The sequence below is a fragment of the Vombatus ursinus genome, unplaced genomic scaffold (assembly GCF_900497805.2).
Source record: "Vombatus ursinus unplaced genomic scaffold, bare-nosed wombat genome assembly UNPS02011767.1, whole genome shotgun sequence".
NCBI lineage: Eukaryota > Metazoa > Chordata > Mammalia > Diprotodontia > Vombatidae > Vombatus > Vombatus ursinus.
In genome coordinates, this window is record NW_020951545.1 from 1,148,050 (window position 1) to 1,158,323 (window position 10,274).

Consider the following 10,274-nt stretch of genomic DNA (forward strand, 5'->3'; position numbering starts at 1 on the left):
AACTCATTCTACCAATACATGCAGGCAACTTTTCTGAAACTTATAATCTCAGAGAGTTACCAGTACACTGGGAAATTAAATGACTTGTCCAGAGCCATACTGACTGTGTATGTCAGAGGCAAAATTTGAACCCAAGTCTTCCTGACAAACTCTCTATTACACCAAAGCTTCTTCTATTCCATTTTTAAACAACTCTGATTATTAGGAAATTGTGTTATACTTTGAGTTGAAATTTATCTCCTTGTAACTTCCAACTATAAACATAATATTTCTGGGGGTGGAGGAGCCCTTTGCTTAAGGTATAAAACTCAAATTTATGGCAATGGCCAGAGCCCTTACCAAATGTTATTCTTTCTCTTCTCATGCTGAGATTCTGGGAATCTCAGGTTATAGCTTTCCTTTGACATACATTTCTAAAGTCAGAATAAAGCACAAAGATGCCCATTTAATTTTCAGGCAAAAACAGTCACTAGCTAAAATCACTGAGGTGGGGGCGGAGGTGGGGGAAGGGGTAGAGCTGATGAAATGGAAGGTTAGAACCAAAATAGCAGACTATGTCCCCAAGGGTTGCTCCCATTGGCCTTTCATATCCTGAAAGAAAATAATTAAAGCAAGGCCTGGTGCAAGTTTAAAAGTTTCTCTTTTCCCATAAAGATTTATGGATAGAAGACTCAAATAACTCAACTTCTCTGTCACTTTGCTTAATTGCTGTACTATCACTGACTTCCACAATGGAAAATCTGACTAGATGGCGGTCATGGCTTAAACACGGCTTTGACTGTTTCCAGCTTGCACAGCACTTGTGAGAAAGGGGAGGAGGAGGGAGAAGAGGGGGAGGAGAGAGAGAAAGAAAGAAGAGGGAGGAGGGACGGAAGGGAGGAGGGGAAGAGGGAGGAAGAGAAGGAGAGGGTAGAGCAGAGTGAGGAGGAGGAGGAGGAAGAGCATACTTCTGTAGAGGCCAGTATGACAGCTCAGTGTTTGATCTATAGTGTTCCATAAAAATACATGCACTCAGGAGTACATGGGGGTGGGGGGGTAGAGTGATGGTGGGGGAGACAGGCAGAATTTACTGCCAATAAAGCATTTCCCCAAATTTAAGTGTCTTCTTACAAGTATCTTCTTACAAGAGAGCTATTACTTCTTTGTCATCTAGTCCACAAAGTCTCCCCTACAAGCACGGCCAAACACACATGCCCAACCTCTTAAAAAGAACATTTTGCTAGAAGAGAGCTGTGGGACATTGAGTTGTTTAAAACTGCAAGAGCTTCTTAGAATCTGTACCATCGAAGCCAACTGTGACTTCATGTCTCAAAATAGCGAAGTGAAACATTACCAAACTCAGCCCAGAGAGTGCAGACCCCATGGAAAACAGAGGAAGAGATGTCCAGGCCTGACTGTTGGAGTGCATTAAGGCAGCTGGCCTTGAGCTTGGATAAGGACAAATCATCATTATTTGTCCATCTGCTTTTCTATTTTTTAAAAATTATTCTAGATATTGCTTATATGCTACCAGTTTAAATATCAGATAACACAACAGACTGTCCATAAGGGAACACAAAAAAGGGTACAAAAGAAATTCAGCTGACTTGTTCTTTAGGGCTGGTTTGTTTGTTTCTTCCTTCCTTTCTTTTTTCTTTCTTTTTCTTCTTTTCTTTCTTTCTTTCCTTTCCTTTTCTTTTATTTTCCTCAGTAAAGGCTTTATTTGTTAAAAGGGCATTTGTGCTTGACCTCCAAATTTGCAGACAATTTGTTGATGAAATTCATAAGCTTTGGGTTGCTCTGATATTGGGACACGTGGGATTCTTCACCACATTCTGGAACATTACTTGGAACTTTCTGGATCCTAAAAGGCTGAAAGCATTTCTGGGTCACTAAGAATTTCATTGAACCCTGATATTCCTGCCATCCCAGGCATGGCCCCACTCATGCCAGGCATGCCTCTTAAGTTCCCAACCATGCCTCCTGAAAAACCAAGAGAAGAGTCAAACTGAACTCACCCACTTCTCTGGGCTTCTTTCTCCCTTTGGGCTACTCATGTTTCTCCTGGTCCTTCTTCACCCTTTCAGTCCTTTTTTGGATCCCTCCCTCCTCACATTTTCTTTCATATTTTCACTGATGTTCATCAATCTTCTGGGCCCTTGGTTATATATATTTCGTTCAGCATAGCACTGGCATCTTCTTCATAGTCCAGTTTATTAGCTGTGGCAAGGCCATACTCCTTACTCACACTCATACTCCATACTCCTGGGCCAACATCTCCCAGTGGCCAAGGAGTCTTTCCCTCTACACTTGTAAGGCTGAGCAGAGTTGGGGTTTATTTCAATTGCTCTGTCACAATCTACTAGCGGCATTGGGCTTTTGCAGTTTCATAAACATACTGGTTCTCTTGGCATATAAAATGGCCAAATGAGGATTTAGTCTGATGGCTTCTGTGAGTATGCAATGGCTTTCTGAAGCTCACCACTATTTAGGGCATCACTGGCCACCATCTTCTTTTCATTAGCCTGATCCAACATCTTACCTATTATCTCTAAAGTTTCACCCCCCATTTCTTGAGGGAAATCCAAGTCTCATTCAATGACTCCTTCATTATCGATTTCTCCATCCCTTTCTTCACTCTTTTCTGGCCTTAGAGGTTCCTCTACTTCCAGCTTTTTCTTCCTTGATTCTTTCTTCTGATTTAGTTTCATGTGGAACAGGTGAGATTTTATCACCCATCTTGGTCCTGCTGGTAGAGCTTGATAAAGGTCTGGATCTCTTGAAGTTTTCTATTGTCTATGTTGGGAGGAATGGGGGGGGGGGCACCTGGGAGGATAGATACTGTATTAAATGAGTGGCCTTTAGAGAAATTGCTTCTGAGCCACCAGAAAAAGGGGCAAAGGGACTTTCCCCCACCAAATAAGATGCCAATGAAATTGATCCTCCTTGTTGTTTTCCCAATTGGGGAATGTCAGGTGTGTGACCTTGGCCTTAACAACTTGACTTCAGTTTTCTCAATTAGGCCTGGTTTCAAAGATATAGAAGGATAGGGCTTATCTGCCCCATAGAATATGACATCCTTGATGACACAGCTTGGTTTGGTTTTGTCTTTGTATTCCCAGCACCTGGTATAATCCCTGGCACATAGTAGGTGCTTAATAAATGGTTATTGAGTTTAATGCCCTCACATCTAAACAGCAACAGATAGCAGGAACACAGAAATATATTTTGTGTGACTTCACATATATGATGGGTATCATATTGCTTGCCTTCTCAATGGGCAGGGGAGGGTCTAGAGAGAGGGAGGGATTTTGGAATTCAAAATTTTTAAAATGAATGCTAAATATATATACATATTTGCGTCTAATGATAGCCATCTCTAGGGCAGGTGACGGGGGAGGGAAGAAAAAAAATTTACATGATAACTTTATTATATATTTAAAAGGAATAGCAAGTTGTACATAATAGATTTGTAGTTTCATGCACAATCTTTTTTATTATACTATGTTATAGAAATACTTGTTTTATTCCATAAATTAAAAATAAAATAAATTTAAAAATTTTTGAATGAGTGTGTTAAAAAAAAGAGTGTTAAAAAAAGAGAGAGAGACAGCAGGATGTTGTAAATGGAGGGCCAGTCTTCGAGTCAAGAGGCCCTATATTCAAGTGTTATCCCGGATACATACTGACTGGGTAACCATGCACACTGCGTCAAGACAACTCTCTAAGTTGTTGACAGCTGTGTTAGGAAAAGGAATTTCCATGCTGGAAGTTCTCCACACTGACGAACAAAGTGCAGACACATGGATGCATTTAGGTCAGCTTAAACATCAACATCTCCAAAAATCTTTCCTGATTCTCCCTGTCCCCAACTGCTACTGTCTTTCCCTTAATCACCTCATATTTTATATGTATTTTTTCACATACATGCACATATTTTCTCCCTCAATAAAGTGAGCAGTGAGTGTTCTGACCATTCTTGATTCCATTTTGGCATTTTCTTGACAAAGAAACTGGAGTGGTTTGCCATTTCCTTCTCCAGCTCATTTTACAGATGAGGAAACTGAGGCAAATAGGATTAAGTGACTTGCCCAGGGTCCCATAGCTAGTAAGTGTCTGAGGCCAAATTTGAACTCAGGTCTTCCTGACTCCAGGCTAGGTACCACCTGGTTTCCCCTACATTCCTACTATTTGCCACTACAGCAAATGAGCCCTCACTAGTGTGCTTCCCATTTACTGCAACTAGTCACCATGACATCATTAACTGTTAAATATCAAACATTTACTTAACAGCAAGGTAAAAGCAGGAATAATCATAACACTTGCTCATCAGAAAGCAACGCAGGAATAATCATACCATTTTCTTAAAGAAGGCAAAAAGCAGAAATAATTATAATGTTTACTCAAAAGATGACAGAAACAAGAATAATCGAAACATTCACAAGTTATACTATAAGCCTGGATTGTACTCTCTCATCAATATGTTCAATCAATAAGCATTTATTAAGTGCTTACTATGTGCCAGACACTGCAATAGGTACTGAGGTTATAGGTATAGAGAATGAAATAATTCTGGAAACTATCATTTATAGATGAAGATTCTGAGATTGAAGAGAGGCTGTAATTGCCTGTGAACATACAGATAGTTCTCTGTCGTATTGTGAACTATGAAAAATGCTATAATTACTTTACATATCTTTAATCCAATGGAGGCTGGATAACTCCTTTGAGGGAAGGGAGGGATATTAGAGCGGGAATTTGGATGAGATGACTTCTGCAGTCCCTTCCAACTCTAACACCCAATGAGACTCTAGGGATTGCTGTGTGTATGTGAGACATTCAGGCATAAGTTCTATTCCATGTCAGGATTTCCAGTATGTGGGTTCTTTTGCCAAAAAGGATACATCAAAGTAAATACTGGAAAAAGACTCAGAAGGAAGGGAAATAGCTGTCAAAGTAATGTCATTTCATCCTGTGACAGGGTTGCTAGACTCGTGAATCAAAGGAAGGTCACAGGCACAGTGAACCGGTTTCAGGAAGACATTTGACAAAGTTTCTCATGACAAGGATGTCACTGAAATAGCAGAGAGTAGCAGAACAGTACAGTTAAATGAACTGATAACTGGCCATGCAGCTACACCTGAAGAGTGTCAATTAATGGATCACTTGCAACCAGAAGGAGGAAGAGACATGCAGTGTGACTGACCAGTTCTTCAGATTGGACACGAGGGTTTAGAAATGGAAAGCATGCTTAATATATTTACAAATGACACACATTGGGAGTGGGAGGGTAGCTTTTTAAAATGCTAGATGAAAGAGTAAAGATTCAGAAAGATCTTTTAAAAATCAAAATAGGGTAAAACTAATAAGACTTAAAAATTTTTTTTTGGTCAGTTATTTCATCAGAGTGAGAAATTCCTACTGGTGGAGAACACCTTTCAACTGTACAAATCCTATTATCCTAGATCTTGAGCTGAAAAGGAACTCAAAGACCATTGGATATAACCTCTCATTTTACAGATGTGGAAACTGAGGCAAAGTGATGTTAGGCATGACTTGCCTAATGACACACTGGTTTTAAGAGTCAGAGGCAGGATTTAATTCCAGGTCTTCTATTTCCACTGTTTATTGACTTACACTCTTAGAAAAACAAAAAAGAAGTTTGTCTATAACATGAACTTACTTGCAATTATATGAAACATGTTTCGTTGTTGTTCAGTCATTTCTGAGTCACGTCCAACTCTTCATGAACTCATTTGGGATTTTCTTGGCAAACATACTGGAATGGTTCACCATTTCCTTCTCCAGCTCATTTGACAGTCAAGAAAACTGAGGTAAACAGGGTTAAATAACTTGCCCAGGGTCATACATCTAGTAAGTGCCTGATTTGAACTCTGGAAGATGTGCTCCTGACTCCAGGCTTAGCACTCTATCCACTACATCACTTAGGTGCCTAGCTATTTTGTTAGTGTACATTAAATTGAATAATATAGTCACAAATTTGCCCTATTTTATGTCTCCTTGTGAACTTCTTTTATTTTTCTTTTGTATATTTTAATATATTATTGTTGCTCATTTCTTTTTCTTTTTTTCTGTATATCTATATCATCACCCTTTAATTCTCTCACTCCTGCCCCCTCCTTCAATTCAAAGCCTCTCTTATAACAAAAAATTATAGTCAAAGAAAGCAAATCAACACATTGGCTGTCTGAAAATGTGTCTCAATCTCCAACTCTAGTCCATCGCTTCTCAGACAAGAGGAAGGAGGCCTACCTACTTATCAGTTTTCTAAAGTGATTGGTCCCTGGGATCAGAGTCCTGAAGCCTTTCAGAGTTATTTTCCTTTACATTATTGTGGTCATCAGGTAAATTGTTCTCCTGGTTGGGCTCATTTCACCCTGCCTCAATTCACCCAAGCCTTTCTAAATTTCTCTGAATCCTTCACATCCATCATTTCTTATAGCACAACAAGAGCCATTACATTCATGTGCCACAACTTATCCAGCCATTCCCCAGTGATGAGCACCTCCTTTGTCTCTCTTCTGCTTACTGCCGATGTTAAAAACACCCAGATACATCAAAGATCTGTGCATGCTGCAAAATGGCCCATGGTGATGGTTTATGTTCCATGTTGTGATAGCTTAATGCAAACGCCCTCTCGCCTAATGATTTTGACTGTTTTGACAACGGATGTTGATTTGCACACTGTTCTTTCATCTTGATCTTAAGTCATTGGGCTTTGATCTTAGAAAATTGAACTGGAAGACAGGAAGGCAGGCCTTCCATTTTCCCTATTAAAAAGTGATGTCATTTAGTCCCTTTCCACACCAAGGAGATCTCTTCCTTCTGTTAGAGGGCAGAGAACCTTTCCTCTCCAAACCTAGATGAGCACAAGGTAGTTGAGGGGAATGGTGGAAAAATCAGGAAAAATGTCTGTCTGAGGTGACTTCCAAGAATAATCTAATGCATGATGTGCTGAGAGGGAGAGCTGAATTTCTGATCATTACAATGATAACACAAACTAACATTTATATAACACTTTAAGGTTGGCAAAGCACTATATATATATGTTTTTTTTTCTTTCAGAAGTGACTGCAATGGCCACAGTTTGCTTCTCATCTGGGATGACAGGAGTTGGGCAAGATGGCAGGAGTGTCCCAAAAGTCTCAGTTTTAAGCTTTAAGCAGCACTGAGACTTTTGGGACACACCATATTATCTCTTTTGAGAGATCACAACAACCCTGCAAAGTAGGCGTTATTACCCCCATTTTACAGATGGAGAATGTGAGGCTTAAAGGGTAAGTGATTTGCCCAGACTCAGATATATAATAAAGATCTGGGTCAGGAGACAGGTCTTCCTGTCTCCAGGTCCAGAACTCTATCTATCATGCTACCTAGATACCTAATATGATACAACAGATAAAGTCTGTCATGTTATTTCTGAATTTTACTCTTAGTTCTTGTACACATTGAGTGAATTACTTAATCCCCTCTGTGCTTTGGTTACCATATTGGTCCTTCTTTCCCTGTCCATATGTTTCCAAACATTGACTTGAGATATAATGAAAGGTTCTAGAGAGAGGTAGATGAGATATTGTCTATGAAGCACTTTGCAAACCTTAAAGTGTTACGTAAAGGTTAACTGTTAGCATTATTATTATAGCTATTAATTACTAATCAAAAATTTTCAGCCAATCAGATTAAAATATACATGTTCATTCTGAGAGTGTTCTCCCTAATAGCCATCCCTATAAAACCACTTCCTGTTTGCCACACTATTATACACTAGTATCAACACTACAGGCCTTTTGACAGGGATATTCCTATATGCAACAGTTAGGAGAGAGGTAAGTTAGGCTTAATGGAAAAAAAAAACCTATGTGTTGTCTAGGTTTTAGAAAACCACAATGGAATACCTGAGGAGAAAGGGTGTGGGAGGGAGAAAACAAGCATTTATTAAATGTCTATTATGTGCCAAACACTGTGCTAAGAGCTTTACAAATACCTCATTTGAGAAATTTGTAACAATCTAATTTTTCCCATTATCCCTGAATACCCTGTGTTCATCTGGATTTGGAGGTGAGGGGTTCTGTGTCCTCATACAGAAAGAAAAGATCTCTTTGCTGTGGGAAGGGACTAAATATTTTTACCTTCAAAGCAACCCTGGAAGGTAGGTGCTGTTATTGTCCCCATTTTACAGTTGAAGAAAATGAGGCAGACAGGGGCTGAGTGACTTGCCCAAACTCACACAGCTAATAAGTAGATAAGACTGAATCTTCCTGACTTCAGGATCAGTGCTCTATCCACTGGGCCACCTATTCACCTGTAATTGTGTGATCTTGCAGGGAAAGGTGAAAGAGAAAGATAAGTGATCATATTGACATGGTCATCTGCACTGATCCAGAGTGGGTTCTCAGTTGTTATTTTGGCCTGAAAGGTGAGTCTATTTCTTTTTTTTTTTTCTTTTTCGGTGAGTCTGTTTCTGTGTTGTTGCTGTCATTGGGTTGTTTCAGTCATATCTGACTCTTTGTGACCCATTTGGAGTTTTCTTGGCAAAGATACTGGAGTGGTTTGCCATTTCCTTCTCCAGCTCATTTTACAGATGAGGAAACTGAGACAAACAGGGTTAAGTGACTTGCCTAGGGTCACACAGCTAGCACATGTCTGAGGCCAGATTTGAACTCAGGAAGATGAATCTTCCTAACTCAAAACCTGGCTCTCTATCCACTGCATCATCTAGCTCCCCATCAGGGAACAAAAAAGAATGAATGTCTTTGATATCATATAAAGATTCTGGGAGCAAGGGTATTCTTTAATATAATCATAGAACCTAAAATTAGAAAGGACCCCAAAGGCCATCTAATCCGATGATGAAATTGAATAAAACAGTCAAGTGATTTGTCCAAGCTCACATCCATCATAATGAAGGATTTGAACCACCTGTGTCTCTAGAGTTAATGGTCTTTCCATTGTACTGTCTTTTGCATATGAATTTTTAATGCAGAAAGGTTGACCAAAAACTCACGGAAGGTTCAATGACAAGATATTTTAAACCTTTATAAACACTGATATTCAGTGGCCCCCCTCCTTCTATCTCCTTATCTTTTTTTCCATTTCTTTGTCTAAAGGATTTTTCCCAGAAAGAGAAGAGGAAGCAAAAAAAGGTACCTAGAATACAAATTATTTCCTTACTCCTTTTCTTCTTTCTTTCCTTCCTCCTTCCTTTCTTCCCTCCCCCTCTTTTTTCTTTCCTTTTTTCCTTCCTTCCTTCTTTCCTCCCTCTCTCCTTTCCTCTTTCCTTCCCTCTCATTCTTTCTTCCTTCTTTCTTTCCTTCTCTCCTTTCCTTCCTCCATCTATTTCTTCCTTTCTTCTTTCCTTTTTCTCCATTCCTCCTCACTCCTTGCCTTACCCCAAGTGACAAAAATGACAACAAAAATTTCAAATTTTAAGTACCGCCTTAAGTTTTACACAGCACATACTTGCAACAACCCTATGAGGTGAGTGGTGTAAGTATTATACTAGTTTTATAGATAGGGAAACTGAGGTTCAGAGGTCAAGTGACTTCCGCTAGTCAGACAACTAATAAAGTTGTGAAAGCCAGGGCTTTGAACTCTCTTCTGTTGAACTGGTTTTTAAAATATTGTCATGAAAAATGAAGGGAAAAAAATAGCAAATGCAAAATCAGATTAAGAAATAACCAGATATTCTAACTACATCATTAAATATGTGGATTTTACCATCCCTACTCAAGGCAGCTGGTTGATATTGCACCTAATGCTGACATATAAACATTATAATAATAAACCAGGTACATAAATTAGTTCCATTATAACATAAACATTTTTCTTCATTTACTCTTCTATATCATTGATATTCAATCTGTTGATATTTCAGTTGACTAGCAAGATAATAAATGATCCTACCAAGTTTAATCTACTAGGCCATAAGCCTTAATTTACACAATGCTTTAGGTTCCTATTTGTGTGCCTTACTCCTTGTAGCTGTTACTTAGGGGTTTGGACTTTTTTGGGGGGGATGTTACATAATTACTGTTTATTCAGAAATCTGTTACTTGCTAAATAACCACAGAGATCCCACACTTAACTTTCAAAATGTGATTACTCAAGGGTTTTGTTCTCTTGCTAAAAATTTCAGGAATAGCTTTTACTCATGACAAAAAAAAATATTTGTATGATGCTAATTAACATTTGCATGGACAAACTAAAGTTTACATAGGAAAACAAATGAAATCCTGCATTGAACTTTATCTTTGAAGACTTTGAATCATTTCTAA

At 38.9% G+C, this 10,274-nt stretch overlaps 1 pseudogene; it reads right to left on the reverse strand.

Moving 5' to 3' along the window:
- Positions 1–1,705: 1,705 nt before the first annotated feature.
- On the reverse strand, positions 1,706–2,718 carry LOC114039296 (annotated as a pseudogene).
- Positions 2,719–10,274: the final 7,556 nt, after the last annotated feature.